Here is a 23,045-nt window from a genome sequence, read left to right on the forward strand (position 1 = left end):
GACGGGGTGAGAGAGAGAGAGAGAGACGGGCAGAAAGAGAGAGAGACGGGCAGAAAGAGAGAGAGACGGGGAGTGACACTGAAACGAGGCGAGAGACGGGGAGAGAAAGAGACGGGGAGAGAGAGAGAGAGAGAGAGAGAGACGGGGAGTGAGAGAGAGACGGGGGAGAGAGAGAGAGAACGGGAGAGAGAGAGAGAGACGGGGAGAGAGAGAGAGAGAGAGACGGGGGAGAGAGAGAGAGAGACGGGGAGAGAGAGAGAGGCGGGGGGAGAGAGAGACAGAGACGGGGAGAGAGAGAGATGGGGAGCGAGAGCCGAGGAAGGAGAGCAAGAGAGATGAGGCGAGATGGGGGAGAGAAATGGGAGAGGGAGTGAGATGCAGAAGAGAGAGGAAGAGACAGGAGAGATAGACATGGGGAGAGAGAGATAGTCGGGCGAGAGAGAGAGAGAGAGAGACGGGGGGAGAGAGAGAGAGAGAGAGAGAGAGAGAGACAGGGAGAGTGAGGGGGGTGTCGTGTGAGTGTCTTATTATTCCATTATACACCATTATTCCTACAAACTCATCTCCAAACTCCCTGGTCTGGGCCTCGGCTCCTCCCTCTGCAACTGGATCCTGAACTTCCTAATCCACAGGCCACAATCAGTAAAGATCGGCAACAACACTTACTCCATGATCATCCTCAACACCGGTGCCCCACAAGGCTGTGTCCTCAGCCCCCACTATACTCCTTATATACCTATGACTGTGTGGCCAAATTCCTCTCCAACTCAATTTTCAAATTTGCTGTTGACAGCACCCTAGTGGGTTGGATTTCAAACAATGACGAGACAGAGTACAGGAATGAGACACAGAATCTGGTGAACTGGTGCGACGACAATAATCTCTCCCCTCAATGTCAACAAAACAAAGGAGATTGTGTTATGGGGCCAGGGTTTAGAGAATCCCAAAGTGTATCATGGAGTTCACCTGAACCACAACTTTTAATAGGTTGTGGTATGGGGAGCACACGGCCCACTCCACAGATGTGGTACAGCAGAAATGGAAAAGCATTTTTTAAAGCAAAACAATGGGGGCGATTCTCCGCACTCACGACGGTGCGGAGAATAGCGGGGGTCGTAAATTTTTACGACCACGCTGGTCTGACGCCCTCCCGCTATTCTCCCCCCCCCCCCACGCCCGCCTCCCGACACGAATCGCTGCCCGCCGTTTTTTTACGGCGAGAAGCGATTCTCAGCTGGCCGATTGGCCGAAGTCCAAGCCCTTTACGACCGTTTTTAGGAACGTCAAACACACCTGGTCTGACCGTTCGTAAAAACGGCCGTAAAGTCGCGATCTGGGGAACCATGGCACCGATTGGCACGGCAGTACCACGGCCGTGCCAAGGGTGCCATGGGCCCGCGATCGGTGGGCACCGATCGCAGGCAGCGGGTACTTACCCCGTGCACTCTTTATCCTTCCGCCGCCCCGCTGTATCCATTCGCGGGGCGGCTGAGGGGCATACCGGCCCGCGCATGCGCGGATTTCGCGCAAATGCGTGATGACGTCATCCGCGCATGTGCGGGTTGGAGTCTTCCAATCCGCGCATGCGCGGCTGACGTCATGTGACGCGTCAGCCGTCACAAACTCTGGCAAGTGGGCTTAACGAAATTCGTTAAACCCGCGATGCCGGAGTTCACGGCCGCAGCATGCTAGCCCCGACCGGGGACCAAAATCGGTTCCCGGTCGGGGGGGGGGGGGGGGGGGGGAGGCTGGCATCAAACCCGCCCGTTTTTGACGCCAGCCTCACGATTTGTCCCGGTTTCGGAGAATCACGCCCAATGTCTATTCTATGAACTCAAGTTAACCTTTTGAAAACATACAGTGAACATCTTAGCAACCATTAATTCAAATACAGCCCCCAAAGAATACAACATTAAGTAATCCTTTAAGCTTTCCTTTTAACATCTATAAGATTTAAAACACCTTTTACCAGAAGCACATCGGGTTTACATTCACTACTAAGAATATTTATAATTCTGAATTCACCAAATGATCAAGGGATAGTCTTTTCATGGGAGAGAGATCAACAGTACAGCTGCTCTGTCTGGCTTCAGTTCCAACACTGAAAACAAAACTAAAACATACCCTGCCGCCTGCTCAAAAATGAAAGTAAAAAGCTGACAGACAGCCCAGTTCCACCCACATGCTGACATCACTGATAATACCCATTTCCTAAAGGTACTCTCACTACAGATATACACCCATTTATAAACGCCCATTTATTAAAGGTACTCTCACATGACAATTTTCATTGACTTCAGGAAGTGTAGTGGAGAACATGCACCTGTCTACATCAATGGGAACGAGGTAGAAAGGGTCAAGAGCTTCAAGTTTTTAGGTGTCCAGATCACCAACAACCTGTTCTGGTCCCCCAATGCCGACAGTATAGTTAAGAAAGCCCACTAACGACTCTACTTTCTCAGAAGACTAAGGAAATTTGGCATGTCAGCTACGACTCACCAACTTCTACAGACTCACCATAGAAAGCATTCCAGGTATGGTTCCTGCTCTGCCCAAAAACGCAGGAAACTACAAAAGGTCGTGAATGTAGCCCAGTCCATCACGCAAATCGGCCTCCCAACCATTGACTCTGAAAGGCAGCCTCGGAAAGGCAGCCAGCATAATTAAGGACCCCACGCACCCCGGACACACTCTCTTCCACCTTCTTCCATCAGGAAAAAGATACCAAAGTTTGAGGTCATGTACCAACCGACTCAAGAACAACTTCTTCCCTGCTGCCATCAGACTTTTGAATGGACCTACCTCGTATTGAGTTGATCTTTTCTCTACACCCTGGCCTTGACTGTAGCATTATATTCTGCAGTCCCTCCTTCCTTCCCTATGTCCGGTATGCATTGTTTGTACAGCATGCAAGAAACAATACTTTTCACTTGTATACTAATACATGTGACAATAATAAATCAAATCAAATCTTTAAGAAAGGTTTGGTATTACCACATAACTTGTAGCACGGTTACAATGTCATTTGTGGGTGGAGCTGGGCTGTGGCTGTCAGGTGAGAGGGGGTTTAGATTTTTAGATTTCAGTTTCAGTTTGGTGCTTTGGACTGCAGAAGAGAAGCAGTGTTTCCCTGTTTTCATTTTAAAGCTGTCCCAGGGAACTGAAAGCACATTGGGTGTGGCAAACTGCCTTGGTAACTTTAAAGATAGAGTTGCTTTCCGGAAGAAGTTTTGAATCTGCTGGTTGGAGGCTGGATCAGAATCTCAGGGAAAGAACCCGGCCCATTCAAGTGTGATTATTAAGTGTGTAAGTGAGATTACAGTGTGCTGGGCCACGTCCTTGAAAGGGGTTTCGTTTATTGGATTTTGTATAGAATTGGAACAGCTACTAAGGGGGATTCATTAAGAGTTATATACATAGATTATTGTAGCTGTGGTGTGTTGTTTCATGTTTATAATTGATAACAAATTATTGCTTTATATATGTTAACGACCTTCTTATAATAAACTGTTTTGATAAAAGCACCTAGGACGTCTGATGAATCACAGCTGAAGTGAAGACTCTTGTGTCCATCCTAGCCAAATTCAACAGAAAAGGTATTGGCCAGGTGAACTTCATAATACACTTTGGAGTTTCTAAACCCTGGACCAAATTGGGGATTGTCGCGGATAAAAGTCGATCTTCCGTGATTGCGTTGGCTTCGTGAACTCATAGATAGTGAGGGGTGAGCTATTCAGGTGCTGTAGTCAAGTTTAAATAGGGAGTGCCGTGTGGACAATGGCTCTTTCAGAGGCTCAGACGTTTTTGGGGGTGGAGACGGTCACGCACAGTACCTTACAAACGGCGACTATCACAAGGCTTTTAGATTTGGCAAAAATATTACAGTTAACATTGCTTGATAAAATATGAAGAGATAATTGCGGTGGTAGCTGAGCATACAGTCAGAATCATTGGAAATAGCAGGAATGGAATTACAGATGAAACAGCTTGAACATGAAAAAGGATTAAAGCTGCTTGAATTAAAGATCAGGGAAAAAGAAAAGGAGAGGAAAGGGAATAAGAAGAGAGAGACTTTAAACATCGGAAACTGGCCATGAAAAGTGAATGCCAGTTAAAATTGTCGGAGATAAAGAGAAAAGTAAAGTTGGATGATAGTGATGAGGATAGTGAGAAAGAGTAAACGCTTCATAGTCAAAGGCTTGATGGGGATCTATTTAAATATGTCCAAGCATTACCAAGGTTTGATGAGAAGGATGTAGAAGCCTTTTTCATTTCATTTGAGAATAAAAATCAATTCCTGATGTAGTGAGAACTCATGTGGAAGAGCAGGGGGTTAAAACTGCAAGATTAGTAGCAGACATGGCAGATGATTATGAATTAGTTCGTAAATCAAAGTTTGGCGTCCGACATCAGTTTCAGCCTGTGAGGGATGGAAACTGGGGAAAAGAGAAATGGTAAAGTGGTAAAGGAGATTTAATGGGAGATAATAAGGATAGTGTACCTCAGATTAAAAAATAAATCCAGGAGGGTGGAAAGAAATGGAAAGTTTCAGATGTTTTTACTGTAATAAACTAGGCCATGTAAGTCAGTGTTGGGAGTTTAAGAAAAGCACTGGGAAGGCTGATATGGTAAAACAGGATCAGCCAGTGGGGTTTGTTAAAGTGGTAAAGGAAAGCCCAATTGAAGCGAAGGAGATGAAAAAGATCGTACAGCCTGATCCAAGAGGTGATTGATAAAAAGGTGCCAGATTTCTTTTAAGAATTTACTTGTGTGAGTAAAGATTACTCATGTGTACCAGGAGGAGTAGGTAAAGAAGTAAAAATGTTAAAAGATACGGGAGCAAGTCAATCTTTGATGGTAAGAGATGAACAGTTATGTAGTTTGCGAGGAATATTGTCAGAAAAGATGGTAATGTGTGGAATGCAGGGTGAGAGTAGTGTTCTGTTATATAAGGTGAGGTTGGAGAGTCCAGTGATGAGTGGTGAAGTGGTAGTAGGAGTAATAGATAAACTATCTTGTCCAGGAATACAGTTTATCTTGGGTAATGATATAGCTGGATCGCAGGTGGGAGTGATGCCTACTCTGGTTGATAAGCCAGTAGAAAATCAAACAACTGAATTGTTCAAGGACGAATATCCTGGGATTTTTCCTGATTGTGTAGTAACAAGGTCGCAAAGTCACAGGTTAAGACAAGAGGAGAAATCAAAGAGTGAAGATAAAGTTGAAGTTGAATTATCAGAAATTAGTTTTGATCAGATGGTTGAAAAAGAACAAGAACAGGTGGAGGATGAGGCAGATAGTTTTTATTCAGAAAGTTAGAACAGAAAGATACAGAAATAAAACGGATGTACCAGAAAGCATACATGGAAGAGGAATCTGAGTGTATACCAGAATGTTATTACCTTAAAAATGATGTCCTAATGAGAAAAATGGAGACCTTTACATATGCAGGTGGATGAAAAGTGGACAGAGGTTCATCTAGTGGTATTGCCGGTAGAGTATAGAAAGCAGGTATTGCGAGTAGCACATGAGGTACCAGTGGGAGGTCATTTTGCAGTAAGGAAAACTCAAGCTAAAATACAAAAGCATTTTTATTGACCTGGACTAAGATGTAGCTAGATTTTGGTGATCATGTCACACATGTCAAGTGATAGGGAAATCTCAAGGGGTGATAAAACCGGCGCCCTTAATACCCATTCCAATATTTGAGGAACCTTTTACAAGGGTCTTAATTGATTGCGTAGGATAGCTCCCTAAAACAAAAGGTGGGAATCAATATCTTTTGACTATAATGGATGTGACTACTAGGTTTCCAGAGGCCATTCCAGTACGTAATATTACAGTTAAAAAGATTGTGGAGGAGTTACTTATAACTTTTTATGTGATATAGACTACCCACAGAAATACAATCGGATCAAGGATCAAATTTTACCTCAAGGTTATTCAAGGAAGTTATGGATAGTTTAGGATTAAAGCTTAGATTACGTGTCAAATTTTAGGGAACGATTAAATAGAGCAGGTGAATTGGCTGGACAACATTTAAAAGTTGGACAGCATGTGATGAAACATAGCGGACAAGAAAACAAAAGTTCATAGTTTTGTCAGTGGGGATAAAGTGTTGTTACCAGTGGTAGGTGAACCTTTAAAGGCAAGGTTTTGTGGACTTTATCAGATTGAAAGGAAATTAAGTAAGGTGAACTATGTGGTAAAAACACCAGATAGAAGGAAGTCTCGCCGAGTGCGTCATGTGAATATGCTTAAAAGGTACTTTGAAAGGGAAGGAGAGCAAAAGGAGGAGGTTTTAGTGATTCTAACTCAAAGTGAAGAACCAAATCCAATGACTCTGAATGTAACATTCCTCAAATTAAATTGGATAATGAGGATGCTCTTAAAAATTGGGATAAATTATTGAGTTACCTTCCAGAGGGATAACAAACTGACCTGAAAGAGTTATTAATAACACATGGGCAAGTTTGTAGAAATAAGTTGGGAAGTATTAAAATGGCGATACATGATGTAGATGTGGGAAATGGTGTTCTAATTGAACAACATCCATATAGACGTAACCATCTAAAATTGGCACAGGTTCAAAAAGAAATTGAAAGTATGCTCACAATCAGCTTTTAATCTCCAAACTCGATTTACTTAAATGTTACTGGCAGGTACCTTTATCCGAAAGGGCAAAGGAGATTTCGGCTTTTGTGACTCCAGATGGTATATACCAATTTAAAATTATGCCATTTGGCATGAAAAATGCCCCAGCCACATTTGTACGGTTAACTAACCAAGTTATTTCAGGATTACCCAATTGTGCGATATACATAGGCGATCAAGTGGTTTTTAGTCAGAAATGGAAAGAACATTTGAAGCGTCTGATGGAGTTATTCAATCGACTTCAATAGGTGGGTTTAGTGGTAAACCTAGCCAAAAGTGAGTTTGGAAAAGCACAAGTCACTTTCCTTGGCCATACAATTGATGTGGACAACTGATCCAACGGCTTGTGAAAACGAAAGTTAAAGGGGAGTTTGAAAGGGAAACAATGCAATTTCTTGGCATGAGTGTTTTTTACTGGAAAATTATGGCGGATTTTAGCAGTGTGGTTGCTCCACCGACGGAATTGGTGAAGAAGAGTAGCAAATTTCAGTGGGCGGCGGAGTGCCAACAGGCATTTGACAGCCTGAAGACTGTGTTAGCTACTGCTCCTGTGTTGGAGAATTACAAAAGACTTTGTGATCGGATTGAACTGAAGTACACAACCTTAAAGAAAGATGTTGAGGTGTAGAGAAATGGATGGATTGTGCAGAGGCCTTCTTTCCCAAATAGACTGTCAATCAAGAGACATTCCAGTTGCAGGAAGACAAAGAACTAAAATGGACTATGTTATTATCATCACTGTTTGCCTATTTTGTTTTAAAAAATGTAAGTTTATTGTCAATTGTTATTAATGGGCAAGAGAAAAGGTGAAAAATGAAACCATCTTTGAAGTTGATGGGGAAGGTGTCATGGGACTGTCCCTTTAAGAAATGTTTTCAGTGATGTCATTGTGTGGGTGGAGCTGGGCTGTGGCTCTGGGTTTTACTTTTGTGGAGCTGGACTGTGGCTCTGGGTTTTACTTTTGTTTTGCGTTTGGACTGGTTTGAACTGTACAGGTTAAAAGAAGTGTTTCTCTATCTTCATTTTAAAAGCTGTTTCCAGGCTGCTTGGTAACTTAAAAGAGATAATTGCTTTCTGGAAGGAATTCAAACCGGCTGTTTGACAAGGGCAACAAAGTATCAATAATAAGTCTTATACTAGTGAGAATGCCGTGTGCTGGGGTTTGAAAAGGGGTTTCTGTTTTTAGTTGGATTTTGTTATTGAATTGGAACAGTTAAGGGGGAATTCATTGAGGGTTATACATAGATTACTGTATCTGTGAGCGGTCTTTATGTTTGTAGATGATAAACATTCTTGCTGTGTGTTAAAACAAATGTTAACTAAATTTTTAGAATAAAGCTTTTTTAAAAATAACTCTGTTGAATAACACCTGAAAGGCAGGTTTTTCATCCCAGCCAAATTCAATACAATTGTAGGTCAGGTGAACTCCATGATATACTTTGGAGATTTCTGAATCCTGGCCCATAACACACCCACTGGATTACTTCATTCCCGGTCCCCTCGGTTAGTCGATTCCCGCTTCCCTCGATTAGTCGATTCCCGGTCCCCTCGGTTAGTCGATTCCCAGCCTCCGCCTCTTCACTCCCCATCCCCTCCACTCCTCTCCATATTCTGTCTCCTCCGCTCCCTGTCCCCTCCTCTCAATGTCACCTCAGCCCCTCCACTCACTATCCCCTCAGCCCCTCCACTCCCCATCCTCTCAACTTCCGGTCCCTTCAGCTACTCATCTGTGCTCACACTGATCCTCCACTCCCGGAACCCACAGCCCCATGACGCCCCGTCGCCTCAGTTCCTCGATTCCCGGTCACTGAGGCCCTCAGTTCCTGACTATTCCTGACTCCCCCTCAACCCCACGACACCTGGTCACTCAGTCCCTTGACTCCCGGTCCCATCACTCCTCCACTTTCGGTCCCTCAACTCCCAGTCCCTCAACTCCCAATCCCCTCAACCCCTTCACTCCCTCGGTCACTGAGTCATAGAAGGCAGGAGGCATTCGGCCCACCAGGTCTGCACCGACCCACTTAAGCCCTCACTTCCACCCTACCCCGTAACACAATAACTCCTCCTAACCTTTTTTGGTCACTAAGGGCAATTTATCATGGCCAATCCACCTAACCTGCACGTTTTTGTGGGATTGTGGGAGGAAACCGGAGCACCCGGAGGAAACCCATGCAGACACGGGGAGAACGTGCAGACTCCGCACAGTGACCCAGCGGTGAATCGAACCTGGGACCCTGGAGCTGTGAAGCAACAGTGCTAACCACTGAGCTACCGTGCTGCCCACAAGAGTCCCTCGACTCTTGGTCCCCTCAGTCCCTTGGTCCCTCGACTCAGTCACTCAGCCTCTCAACTCCCGATCACTCAGCCCGTTGACTTGGTCCCCTCGGTCCCTCAACTCTGGGTCACTTAACTGCTTCACCCCCTAGGTCTGCAGAATCCCTGTCGCTGAGTCCCTTCAGTCCCTCGACTCTGTTTCACTGAGCCCCTGGCCTCCAGGTTATTTCTTTCCTACCTACCTACCCACCTCAACTCATGACTTCCGGTCACTCAGCCCACGACTTCCTGTCCCCCCATAACCTTCGACTTCCGGTCACTGAGCCTCAAATTTCCGGTCACTGAGTTCTACACTTCCGGTCACAGTCCTCGACGTCTGGCCCGTCAATCCAGACTTCCGGTCCCCTTTCATTACTCGACTTCCGGTTTGTGGTTTCCGGGAGAGAGAGAGAGATACTGTCGCCATCGTCACATCCTCCCTTGACATCAGTTCCATCGGAAGCGGAAGCGCGGGCTTGCGGAGGGAGTGGGGGGGCTTTGTGGGTAAGCTTGAGCCCACCTCCGGCCGGTCGCTGAGGAGACGGCGGCGGTGGCGGATCCGCCAAGGAGGCGGCGGCAGCAGCAAGAGAGGCCCCTCCTCACTCTGAACACCCCCCCCGCCCACCGCCACGCCCCCTCTCGCCCGGGAGGAGGAGGAGGAGGAGCGGCGGCAGCCAACAAACCAGGTACCCGAGAGGGAGTAAAAGAACCCCAAGAATCGGCCGGGGACCCCCGATTAGTGACCCTCCGACCGCATATCCCTGACCGCCGCGACCTCCACCGCCCCCCGCACTCTACCCCAGCGCCCCCCGCCGCCGACTAGTCGGGCCCTCTGCCGATTAGCGGCCGATTAGTAGCCTTCCGGCGGCGGGGGACGATCGGGGGAAGGCCCCTGCCAGCACAGGGGTCGGGTGGGAAGCGATAGTCTCCGATTTGCAGGGAGGGGGGTGGGAAGAATTCTAATCGATTACCGGGGAGGGGCAATGTGGGGGGGGGGGGCAGGTTGCAACAAGCAAAGAGGTTGAAGTGTCCGTAAGTTTGATCAGAATTGCGGGGGGTGGGGAGAGGCCGAATGATCAGCGATTCGGTGATGGCAGAGAGTGGGGGAAACCGATTGTAATCGATTAGTGGATGAGGGGAATGTGTGGACAAATTGAACCAAAGAGGTTAAAGTGGCTTTAGAAAGTTTGATCAGATTGGGAGGAGGGTGGTGTTTGTGGGTGGTCAGTTGTGGAGATGAAGAAAACCGATTATAATCGATGGGGTATTGAAGGATTGAAGCAGACACGTTTTGGTGTGGTTTGCAGATGATCAGCCATTCAGTGGAGCAGGGGAAACCAATTGTAATAAATTAGTGGTGAAGGGGATGTGGGGTTAGGTTGAAGCAAAGCATTAAAGTGTGTCTGGGAAGTTTGATCAAACTTGGGATTGGGGGAGGGTTGCTGCGGGCAATCAGCGATTCGGTAATGGTGGAGAGTGGGGCACATCGATTATGATCGACTTGTGATGGTGGGGAGGGAGATGTTTCTCATATCAAGAGAAAAGTGTGCCTGGAGACGATTGATTGGACTTCTGCCGGGGGAAGTGGGGGATCCTGAGTGGGTGGAGGGTGAACAAATTCAAGGGGAGTGTGGCGAAGGAGAGATGTGGGTGCGATTATAATGGGTTACCGATGGGGAGGGTCAGTACAGGTATCGAGGTGAAGAGGCGACCATCATTGGAGACTGCTGATTGGACTTGATATGGGAGGGGTGGGGCTGTCAACCATCTGAGGTGGGGAGGGGGGATGGTTGAAGAGCGAGGTATCTGATTGTAATCTATTAGTGTCACTTTGGGAGGTTGACGAGAGTTTGCGGAACCCAAACTGACTACTGTCGCTGGGAGGGGGAAAGAGAAAGGAGTGTGGAGGGCAGTGCCCGAGGTAACAGAATGGTTGAGGGGAATCGATGACAATCGCTTAGGGGTGAGGTTTGTGGGCACGTGTGTGTCAACAAATCAAAAGCAAATCGATTGTGCAAATGAGAACCAACTGTGATCGCTTGGAGGTGTGAGATGTGATAGTCCAGGGGGAACCGATTATAATTGATTTGAGAGAGGGAGATGGAGGGGTGAATGCAGTGGGTCTGGAGAAGGAGATGGGGTGGGGGATGGCCAAGGTTGAGGAGTGATTATAATCTTTGTAACCTCTTGCAACCCTGTGAGATCTGGGCGCTCTCCAATTCCGGTTTCTCGAGCACCACCTGATTGTCATCGGTCCAGCATTGGTGGCTGTGCCTTCAGGTGCCTGGCGGGGGCCCGAAGGTCTGGAATCGAATCCCTAAACCTCTCCGGCTCTCTGTGTGCACCTGCCTCTCTCTTGCTCTCTGCCTGGTCCCCTTCTCACCCTCACCACACCCCACCCCCTCCCACCCCCCCAAATGTGATCCCTTGCTCCCCGCTTTCTGGCCCGCCCACCCCATCTGTGACACTCTCTCCTCTCACCTCTCTCTGGCGGGGGGCCCACCCCCATTCTGCCCCCCGCTCCCCCTCTTTGGCACCCTCCCCTGCCCGCCTGGATCGATCTCTCGCTTTCGCCCGCCTACACTGATGGCTGTCTCCCCCGGGTTCCTGATTTCGAGACTGAACATGTGTAGTTCCATGGGAAAGTGTTAAAAGCGGATGGTGAAGATACCGTGTTCTTGGCGCAGTCATTGTTGAAATGCAGAAACTGACCCTCTGACAGTGCGGCGCTCCCTCAGTACTGACCCTCTGACAGTGCGGGGCTCCCTCAGTACTGACCCTCTGACAGTGCAGCACTCCCTCAGTACTGACCCTCTAACAGCGCGGCACTCCCTCAGCACTGACCCTCTGACAGTGCAGCAATCCCTCAGCACTGACCCTCTGACAATGCAGCACTCCGTCAGTACTGACCCTCTGACAGTGCAGCACTCCCTCAGTACTGACCCTCTGACAGTGCGGCACTCCCTCAGTACTGACCCTCTGACAGTGCGGCACTCCCTCAGTACTGACCCTCTGACAGTGCGGCACTCCCTCAGTACTGACCCTCTGACAGTGCGGCACTCCCTCAGTACTGACCCTCTGACAGTGCGGCACTCCCTCAGTACTGACCCTCTGACAGTGCAGCACTCCCTCAGTACTGGCCCTCTGACAGTGCAGCATTCCCTCAGCACTGACCCTCTGACAATGCAGCACTCCGTCAGTACTGACCCTCTGACAGTGCAGCACTCCCTCAGTACTGACCCTCTGACAGTGCGGTGCTCCTTCAGTACTGACCCTCTGACAGTGCGGCGCTCCCTCAGTACGCACCCTCTGACAGTGCGGCGCTCCCTCAGTACTGGCCCTCCCACAGTGTGGCACTCCCTCAGTACTGACCCTCTGACAGTGCAGTGCTCCCTCAGTACTGGCCCTCCCACAGTGTGGCACTCCTGCAGTACTGACACTCTGACAGTGCAGTGCTCCCTCAGTACTGGCCCTCCCACAGTGTGGCACTCCCTCCGGACTGACCCTCTGACAGTGCGGCACTACCTCAGTAGTGACCCTCAAGCAGTGCGGCGCTCCCTCAATACTGAACTTCCCAAAGTGCGGCGCTCCCTAAGTACTGGCCCTACCACAGTGCAGCGCTACCTCTGGACTGACCCTGCGACAGTGCGGGGCTCCCTCAGTACTGACCCTCTGACAGTGCAGTGTCCCTCAGTACTGACCCTCCGACAGAGCGGAGCTCCCTCACTATTGACCCTCTGACTCTGCGGAGCTCCCCGAGTACTGTCCCTCTGACAGTGCAGCGCTCCCTCACTGCTGACCCTCAGACAGTGTGGCGCACCCTCAGAATTAGCACCATGACAGTGCGATATTACCTCAGTAACCCGACAGTGCGGCAATTCCTCAGCACTGACCCTCTGACAGTGCGGGGCTCTCTTCACACTGACCCTCCGACAGTGCGGCAATCCGTCAGTATTGACCCTACGACCATGCGGCGCTGACTCAGTTCTGACCCTCCACAGTGCAGCACTCCCTCAGTACTGACCCTCTGACAGTGCGGCGCTCCCTCAGTACTGACCCCCCACAGTGCAGCACTCCCTCAGTTCTGACCCCCCTCCAGCGCGGCGTTCCATCTGTACTGGCCCTGAACAATGCGGCGCTTACTCAGTGTTGGCTGTCCCACGGCGTGGCACTCCCTCAGTACTGACCCTCTGACAGTGCAGCGCTCCCTCAGTACTGACTCTGCGACAGTGCGGCACTCCCTCAGTACTGACCCTCTGACAGTGCGGCACTCCCTCAGTACTGACCCTCTGACAGTGCGGCGCTCCCTCAGTACTGACTCTGCGACAGTGCGGCACTCCCTCAGTACTGACCCTCTGACAGTGCGGCACTCCCTCAGTACTGACCCTCTGACAGTGCGGCGCTCCCTCAGTACTGACCCTCTGACAGAGCAGCACTCCCTCAGTACTGACCCTCTGACAGAGCAGCACTCCCTCAGTACTGACACTCCAACAGAGTGGAGCTCCCTCAGTATAGACCCTCTGACTCTGTGGAGCTCCCCGAGTACTGTCCCTCCGACGGAGCAGCGCTCCGTCAGTACTGACCCCCTCACACTGCAGTTCTCCCTCAGTACTGGCCCTCTTGACAGTGCAGCGCTCCCTCAGTACTGACCCTCCGACATTGTGGCGCACACTCAGTCCTGGCACTGCGACAGTGCGGCAATTCCTCAGCACTGACCCTCCGACAATGCGGTGGTCTCTTAACACCGACCCTCCGACAGTGCAGCAGTCCATCAGTAGTGACCCTGCGACAGTGCTTTGCTCCCTCAGTTCTGACCCCCCTCCAGCGCGGCGTTCTCTCTGTACTGGCCCTGCACAGTGCGGCGCTTACTCAGTGTTGGCCGTCCCACGGCGTGGCACTCCCTCAGTACTGACCCTCCGAATGTACAGCGCTCACTCTGTACTGGCCCTCCACAGTGCGCCGGTCACTCAGTACTGACCCTTTGACTGTACGGCACTCCCATTAGTACTGACCCTCCATCAGTGTGGCGTTGCCTTAGTATTGACCCTCTGACAGTGCGGCGCTCCCTCAGTACTGACCCTCCCAACAGTGCAGCGCTCCCTCAGTATTGACCCTCTGACTGTGCTGTGCTCCCTGAGTCCAGGACATCTGACAGTCCAGCGCTCCCTCAGTATTGACCCTCTTACGCTGTAGTTCTCCCTCAGTACTGGCCCTCCCACAATGCAGCGCTACCTGTGGACTGACTCTCTGACAGTGTGGCACTCCCTCAGTATTGCCCCTCTGATTCTGCGGAGCTCTCAGAGTACTGTCCCTCCGATAGCAACGCTCCGTCAGTACTGAGCTCCTCACACTGCAGTTCTCCCTCAGTACTGGCACTCTTGACAGTGCAGCGCTCCCTCAGTACTGACCCTCCATCAGTGCGGCGCTCCCTTAACATTGACCCTCCGACAGTGTGGTCCCTCAGTACTGACCCTCTGACAGTGCGGCACTCCCTCAGTACTGACCCTCTGACAGTGCGGCACTGCCTCAATACTGACCCACTGACACTGCAGCACTCCCTCAGTACTGACCCTCTGACAGTGCAGCACTCCCTCAGTACTGACCCTCTGACAGTGCAGCGCTCCCTCAGTACTGACCCTCTGACAGTGCAGCGCTCCCTCAGTACTGACCCTCTGACAGTGCGGCGCTCCCTCAGTACTGACCCTCTGACAGTGCGGCACTCCCTCAGTACTGACCCTCTGACAGTGCGCCGTTCCCTCAGTACTGACCCTCTGACAGTGCAGTGCTCCCTCAGTACTGGCCCTCCCACAGTGTGGCACTCCTGCAGTACTGACACTCTGACAGTGCAGTGCTCCCTCAGTACTGGCCCTCCGACAGTGTGGCACTCCTGCAGTACTGACAATCTGGTAGTGCGGCGCAACCTCAGCACAGAACCTCCGACAGAGTGGCGCTTCCTACTGATTGGTCCTCCGGTTGTGCGGCTCTCCATCAGTACTGTCCCTCCGACAGAGCAGGGTTCCATCAGTACTGACCCCCTCACACTGCAGTTCTCCCTCAGTACTGACCCTCTGACAGTGCGGCACTCCCTCAGTACTGACCCTCTGACAGTGCAGCACTCCCTCAGTACCTACCCTCTGACAATGCAGCGTTCCCTCAGTACTGAACTACGAACAGTATCCCTCAGTATTGACCCTCTGATTGCGCTGTGCTCCCTGAGTCCAGGATCTCTGACAGTCTAGCGCTCCCTCAGTATTGACCCTCTCACACTGTAGTTCTCCCTCAGGACTGACCCTCTGACAGTGCGGCACTACCTCAGTAGTGACCCTCCGGCAGTGCGGCGCTCCCTCAATACTGAACTTCCCAAAGTGCGGCGCTCCCTAAGTACTGGCCCTACCACAGTGCAGCGCTACCTCTGGACTGACCCTGCGACAGTGCGGGGCTCCCTCAGTACTGACCCTCTGACAGTGCAGCGTCCCTCAGTACTGACCCTCCGACAGAGCGGAGCTCCCTCACTATTGACCCTCTGACTCTGCGGAGCTCCCCGAGTACTGTCCCTCTGACAGTGCAGCGCTCCCTCACTGCTGACCCTCAGACAGTGTGGCGCACCCTCAGAATTAGCACCATGACAGTGCGATATTACCTCAGTAACCCGACAGTGCGGCAATTCCTCAGCACTGACCCTCTGACAGTGCGGGGCTCTCTTCACACTGACCCTCCGACAGTGCGGCAATCCGTCAGTATTGACCCTACGACCATGCGGCGCTGACTCAGTTCTGACCCTCCACAGTGCAGCACTCCCTCAGTACTGACCCTCTGACAGTGCGGCGCTCCCTCAGTACTGACCCCCCACAGTGCAGCACTCCCTCAGTTCTGACCCCCCTCCAGCGCGGCGTTCCATCTGTACTGGCCCTGAACAATGCGGCGCTTACTCAGTGTTGGCTGTCCCACGGCGTGGCACTCCCTCAGTACTGACCCTCTGACAGTGCGGCGCTCCCTCAGTACTGACTCTGCGACAGTGCGGCACTCCCTCAGTACTGACCCTCTGACAGTGCGGCACTCCCTCAGTACTGACCCTCTGACAGTGCAGCACTCCCTCAGTACTGACCCTCTGACAGTGCGGCGCTCCCTCAGTACTGACCCTCTGACAGAGCAGCACTCCCTCAGTACTGACACTCCAACAGAGTGGAGCTCCCTCAGTATAGACCCTCTGACTCTGTGGAGCTCCCCGAGTACTGTCCCTCCGATGGAGCAGCGCTCCGTCAGTACTGACCCCCTCACACTGCAGTTCTCCCTCAGTACTGGCCATCTTGACAGTGCAGCGCTCCCTCAGTACTGACCCTCTGACATTGTGGCGCACACTCAGTCCTGGCACTGCGAAGGTGCGGCAATTCCTCAGCACTGACCCTCCGACAATGCGGTGGTCTCTTAACACCGACCCTCCGACAGTGCAGCAGTCCATCAGTAGTGACAGTGCGGTGCTCCCTCAGTTCTGACCCCCCTCCAGCGCGGCGTTCTCTCTGTACTGGCCCTGCACAGTGCGGCGCTTACTCAGTGTTGGCCGTCCCACGGCGTGGCACTCCCTCAGTACTGACCCTCCGAATGTACAGCGCTCACTCTGTACTGGCCCTCCACAGTGCGCCGGTCACTCAGTACTGACCCTTTGACTGTACGGCACTCCCATTAGTACTGACCCTCCATCAGTGTGGCGTTGCCTTAGTATTGACCCTCTGACAGTGCGGCGCTCCCTCAGTTCTGACCCTCCAAAAGTGCGGCACTCCCTCAGTTCTGAACCTCAGACAGTGCAGCACTCCCTCAGTACTGACCCTCCATCAGTGCGGCGCTCCCTTAACATTGACCCTCCGACAGTGTGGCAGTCCCTCAGTAGTGATGCTCCGACAGTGCAGCTCTCCCTCAGTACTGGCCCAACCACAATGCTGAGCTCCCTCAGTACTGACCCTCTGACAGTGCAGTGCTCCCTCAGTACTGACCCTCTGACAGTGCGGCACTCCGTCAGTACTGACCCACTCACAGTACAGCACTCCCTCAGTACTGACCCTCTGACAGTGCGGCACTTCCTCAGTACTGACCCTCTGACAGTGCAGTGCTCCCTCAGTACTGACCCTCTGACAGTGCGGCACTCCCTCAGTACTGACCCACTCACAGTACAGCACTCCCTCAGTACTGACCCTCTGACAGTGCGGCACTTCCTCAGTACTGACCCTCTGACAGTGCGACACTCCCTCAGTACTGACCCTCTGACAGTGCGGCACTCCCTCAGTACTGACCCTCTGACAGTGCGGCACTGCCTCAATACTGACCCACTGACACTGCAGCACTCCCTCAGTACTGACCCTCTGACAGTGCAGCACTCCCTCAGTACTGACCCTCTGACAGTGCAGCACTCCCTCAGTACTGACCCTCTGACAGTGCAGCGCTCCCTCAGTACTGACCCTCTGACAGTGCAGCGCTCCCTCAGTACTGACCCTCTGACAGTGCGGCACTCCCTCAGTACTGACCCTCTGACAGTGCGCCGTTCCCTCAGTACTGACCCTCTGACAGTGCGCCGTTCCCTCAGTACTGACCCTCTGACAGTGCGGCACTGCCTCAATACTGACCCACTGACACTGCAGCACTCACTCAGTACTGACCCACTGACAGATGTAGCACTCGCTCAGTACTGACCCTCCGACCGTGTGGATCTCTCTCAGGGCGAGCAAGGCGAGACTTCTCTCGTACAGTAGACAAATGGAACAGTCTGGCGCGCAGGGTGATCTCAACAGGAGCAACGTGGCAGGTTGCCGATAATGTTCAAGTTCAGCTGCTTGTGGGATCAGTGTTGGAGAGAAAGAGGTGAGAATTTAATGTTGGATGGTTGTACTGATGGACAATGAATTTCTTTTGCCCACATTTATGGAAACCTCGCTGGTCGAATGTTGCAGGGCCATTGGGAGTGCAGCACTCGTGGGCTAAGCCAGCTGGCTTGTAATGCAGAACAAGGCCAGCAGCGCAGGTTGAATTCCCGTTCCAGCCTCCCCGAACAGGCACTTGTGACAATAAGCTATTATTATTATTATCTCTGAAACCTCCTCCTGCCCAACAACCCTCCCTATCTCTGTAACCTCCTCCAGCCCCAACAACCCTCCTTCTATAGGGAGGGTTGTTGGGGCATAGGAGGTTACAGAAATAGGGATGACTGTACAGGCAGGAGGAGGTTATAGAGATGGGAAGGGGTGTCTGGGCTGGAAGAGGTTAAAGAGATGGGAGTGTAGGCAGCTGGAGAAGGTTACAAAGGTTAGGATGTGTGTAGGCTGCTGAAGGGGGTTACAGAGATGAGGAGGGGTGTTGGGATGGAGGAGGCTAGGGCCTGGAGGACGTTACTTAGAAAGGCAGGTTGTTGGGGCAGGAGCAGTTTATGGGGCTAGGGAGGGGTGTAGGTGCTTGATAACTTTTCACGTATATCAAGAGTTGTCGGGGCTAGCGGAGGTTACGGTGATGGGAGGGGTATAGTTCCTTGAGGAGGTTACAGAGAAAGGGTGGTGTTAGAACATAGAACAGTACAGCACAGAACAGGCCCTTCGGCCCTCGATGTTGTGCCGAGCAAATGATCACCCTACTCAAACCCGCGTACCCACCTATACCCATAACCCACCAACCAACCCCCCCCCCCCCCCCCCCCCCAACTTACCTTACTTTTTAGGACACTACGGGCAATTTAGCATGGCCAATCCACCTAACCCGCACATCTTTGGACTGTGGGAGGAAACCGGAGCACCCGGAGGAAACCCACGCACACACGGGGAGGACGTGCAGACTCCGCACAGACAGTGACCCAGCCAGGAACTGAACCTGGGACCCTGGTGCTGTGAAGCATTTGCTAACCACCATGCTACCGTGCTGTTGTTGGGGCTGCAGTTTCGGAGATCGGGAGGGTTGTTGGGACTGTGGTTTCGGAGACAGGGAGGGTTGTTGTGGCTGGAGGCGGTTTTGGAGATAGGGAGGGTTGTTGTGGCTGGAGGCGGTTTTGGAGATAGGGAGGGTTGTTGTGCCTGGAGACGGTATCGGAGATAGGGAGGGTTGTTGGGGCTGCGGTTTCGGAGATGGGGAGGGTTGTTGGGGCTGGAGGCGGTTTCGGAGATAGGGAGGGTTGTTGGGGCTGCGGTTTCGGAGATAGGGAGGGTTGTTGGGGCTGCGGTTTCGGAGATAGGGAGGGTTGTTGGGGCTGGAGGCGGTTTCGGAGATAGGGAGGGTTGTTGGGGCTGGAGGCGGTTTTGGAGATAGGGAGGGTTGTTGGGGCTGCGGTTTCGGAGATAGGGAGGGATGTTGGGGCTGCGGTTTCGGAGATAGGGAGGGTTGTTGGGGCTGGAGGCGGTTTCGGAGATAGGGAGGGTTGTTGGGGCTGCGGTTTCGGAGATAGGGAGGGTTGTTGGGGCTGCGGTTTCGGAGATAGGGAGGGTTGTTGGGGCTGGAGGTGGTTTCGGAGATCGGGGGGGTTGTTGGGGCTGCGTTTTCGGAGATAGGGAGGGTTGTTGAGGCTGGAGGCGGTTTCGGAGATAGGGAGGGTTGTTGGGGCTGCGTTTTCGGAGATAGTGAGGGTTGTTGGGGCTGGAGGCGGTTTCGGAGATAGGGAGGGTTGTTGGGGCTGCGTTTTCGGAGATAGGGAGGGATGTTGGGGCTGGAGGCGGTTTCGGAGATAGGGAGGGTTGTTGGGGCTGGAGGCGGTTTCGGAGATAGGGAGGGTTGTTGGGGCTGAGGTTTCGGAGATAGGGAGGGTTGTTGGGGCTGGAGGCGGTTTCGGAGATAGGGAGGGTTGTTGGGGCTGCAGTTTCGGAGATAGGGAGGGTTGTTGGGGCTGCGGTTTCGGAGATTGGGAGGGTTGTTAGGGCTGGAGGTGGTTTCGGAGATAGGGAGGGTTGTTGGGGCTGCGGTTTCGGAGATTGGGAGGGTTGTTGGGGCTGGAGGTGGTTTCGGAGATAGGGAGGGTTGTTGGGGCTGTGGTTTCGGAGATACGGAGGGTTGTTGGGGCTGCGGTTTCGGAGGTAGGGAGGGTTGTTGGGGCTGCAGTTTCGGAGGTAGGGAGGGTTGTTGGGGCTGTGGTTTCGGAGATAGGGAGGGTGGTTGGGGCTGCGGTTTCGGAGATAGGGAGGGTTGTTGGGGCTGTGGTTTCGGAGATAGGGAGGGTGGTTGGGGCTGCGGTTTCGGAGATAGGGAGGGATGTTGGGGCTGGAGGCGGTTTCGGAGATAGGGAGGATTGTTGTGGCTGGAGGCGGTTTCGGAGATCGGGATGGTTGTTGTGGCTGGCGGCGGTTTCGGAGACAGGGAGGGTTTTTGGGGCTGCGGTTCGGAGATAGGGAGGGTTGTTGGGGCTGGAGGCGGTTTTGGAGATAGGGAGGGTTGTTGGGGCTGCGGATTCGGAGATAGGGAGGGTTGTTGGGGCTGCGGGTTTCGGAGAAAGGGAGGGTTGTTGGGGCTGGAGGTGTTTCGGAGATAGGGAGGGTTGTTGGGGCTGGAGGCGGTTTCGGAGATAGGGAGGGTTGTTGGGGCTGCGGTTTCGGAGATAGGGAGGGTTGTTGAGGCTGCGGTTTCGGTGATGGGGAGGGTTGTTGTGGCTGGACGCGGTTTCGGAGATAGGGAGGGTTGTTGGGGCTGGAGGCGGTTTCGGAGATTGGGAGGGTTTTTGGGGCTGCGGTTCGGAGATAGGGAGGGTTGTTGGGGCTGGCGTTGCGAGATAGGGAGGGTGTTGGGGCCCTTGCCGGTTATCGGAGATAGGGAGGGTTGTTGGGGCTGCGGTTTCGGAGATAGGGAGGGTTGTTGGGGCTGCGGTTTCGGAGATAGGGAGGGTTGTTGGGGGGGAGGCGGTTTCGGAGATAGGGAGGGTTGTTGGGGCTGGAGGCGGTTTCGGAGATAGGGAGGGGTTGGGGCTGCGGTTTCGGAGATAGGGAGGGTTGTTGGGGGCTGCGGTTTCGGAGATAGGGAGGGTTGTTGGGACTGGAGGCGGTTTCGGAGATAGGGAGGGTTGTTGGGGGCTGCGGTTTCGGAGATAGGGGAGGGTTGTTGGGGCCTGGGGCGGTTTCGGACATAGGGAGGGCTGTTGGGGCTGGAGGCGGTTTCGGAGATAGGGAGGGTTGTTGGGGCGGGAGGCGGTTTCGGAGATAGGGAGGGCTGTTGGGGCTGGAGGCGGTTTCGGAGATAGGGAGGGTTGTTGGGGCTGGAGGCGCTTTCTGAGATAGGGAGGGTTGTTGGGGCTGTGGTTTCGGAGATAGGGAGGGTTGTTGGGGCTGGAGGCGGTTTCGGAGATAGGGAGGGTTGTTGTGGCTGGAGGCGGTTTCGGAGATCGGGATGGTTGTTGTGGCTGGCGGCGGTTTCGGAGACAGGGAGGGTTGTTGTGGCTGGAGGCGGTTTCGGCGATAGGGAGGGTTGTTGAGGCTGCGGTTTCGGTGATGGGGAGGGTTGTTGTGGCTGGAGGCGGTTTCGGAGATAGGGAGGGTTGTTGGGGCTGGAGGCGGTTTCGGAGATTGGGAGGGTTTTTGGGGCTGCGGTTCGGAGATAGGGAGGGTTGTTGGGGCTGGAGGCGGTTTTGGAGATAGGGAGGGTTGTTGGGGCTGCGGATTCGGAGATAGGGAGGGTTGTTGGGGCTGCGGTTTCGGAGATAGGGAGGGTTGTTGGGGCTGAGGTTTCGGAGATAGGGAGGGTTGTTGGGGCTGGAGGCGGTTTCGGAGATAGGGAGGGATGTTGGGGCTGGAGGCGGTTTCGGAGATAGGGAGGGTTGTTGGGGCTGCGGTTTCGGAGATAGGGAGGGTTGTTGTGGCCTGGGCGGTTTCGGAGATAGGGAGGGTTGTTGGGGCGGGAGGCGGTTTCGGAGATAGGGAGGGTTGTTGTGGCTGGAGGCGGTTTCGGAGATAGGGAGGGTTGTTGGAGCTGCGGTTTCGGTGATGGGGAGGGTTGTTGTGGCTGGAGGCGGTTTCGGAGATAGGGAGGGTTGTTGGGGCTGGAGGCGGTTTCGGAGATGGGGAGGGTTGTTGGGGCTGCGGATTCGGAGATAGGGAGGGTTGTTGGGGCTGCGGTTTCGGAGAAAGAGAGGGTTGTTGGGGCTGGAGCTGGTTTCGGAGATAGGGAGGGTTGATGGGGCTGGAGGCGGTTTCGGAGATAGGGAGGGTTGTTGGGGCTGCGGTTTCGGAGATAGGGAGGGTTGTTGGGGCTGAGGTTTCGGAGATAGGGAGGGTTGTTGGGGCTGGAGGCGGTTTCGGAGATAGGGAGGGTTGTTGGGGCGGGAGGCGGTTTCGGAGATGAGGAGGGTTGTTGGGGCTGCGGTTTCGGAGATAGGGAGGGTTGTTGAGGCTGTGGTTTCGGAGATAGGGAGAGTTGTTGGGGCTGCGGTTTCGGAGATAGGGAGGGTTGTTGTGGCTGGAGGCGGTTTCGGAGATTGGGAGGGTTGTTGGGGCTGCGGTTTCGGAGATAGGGAGGGTTGTTGTGGCTAGAGGCGGTTTCGGAGATGGGGAGGGTTGTTGGGGCTGGAGGTTGTTTCGGAGATAGGGAAGGTTGTTGGGGCTGCGGTTTCGGAGATAGGGAGGGTTGTTGGGGCTGCGGTTTCGGAGATAAGGAGGGTTGTTGGGGCTGGAGGCGGTTTCGGAGATAGGGAGGGTTGTTGGGGCTGCGGTTTCGGAGATATGGAGGGTTGTTGTGGCTGGAGGCGGTTTCGGAGATAGGGAGGGTTGTTGGGGCTGCGGTTTCGGAGATAGGGAGGGTTGTTGGGGCTGTGGTTTCGGAGATAGGGAGGTTGGTTGGGGCTGCGGTTTCGGAGATAGGGAGGGTTGTTGGGGCTGGAGGCGGTTTCGGAGGTAGGGAGGGTTGTTGGGGCTGGAGGTGGTTTCGGAGATAGGGAGGGTTGTTGGGGCTGCGGTTTCGGAGCTAGGGAGGGTTGTTGGGGCTGCGGTTTCGGAGATAGGGAGGGTGGTTGGGGCTGCGGTTTCGGAGATGGGGAGGGTTGTTGGGGCTGCGGTTTCGGAGATAGGGAGGGTTGTTGGGGCGGGAGGCGGTTTCGGAGATAGGGAGGGCTGTTGGGGCTGGAGGCGGTTTCGGAG

This window comes from Scyliorhinus canicula, chromosome 16 (genome assembly GCF_902713615.1).
Source record: "Scyliorhinus canicula chromosome 16, sScyCan1.1, whole genome shotgun sequence".
NCBI lineage: Eukaryota > Metazoa > Chordata > Chondrichthyes > Carcharhiniformes > Scyliorhinidae > Scyliorhinus > Scyliorhinus canicula.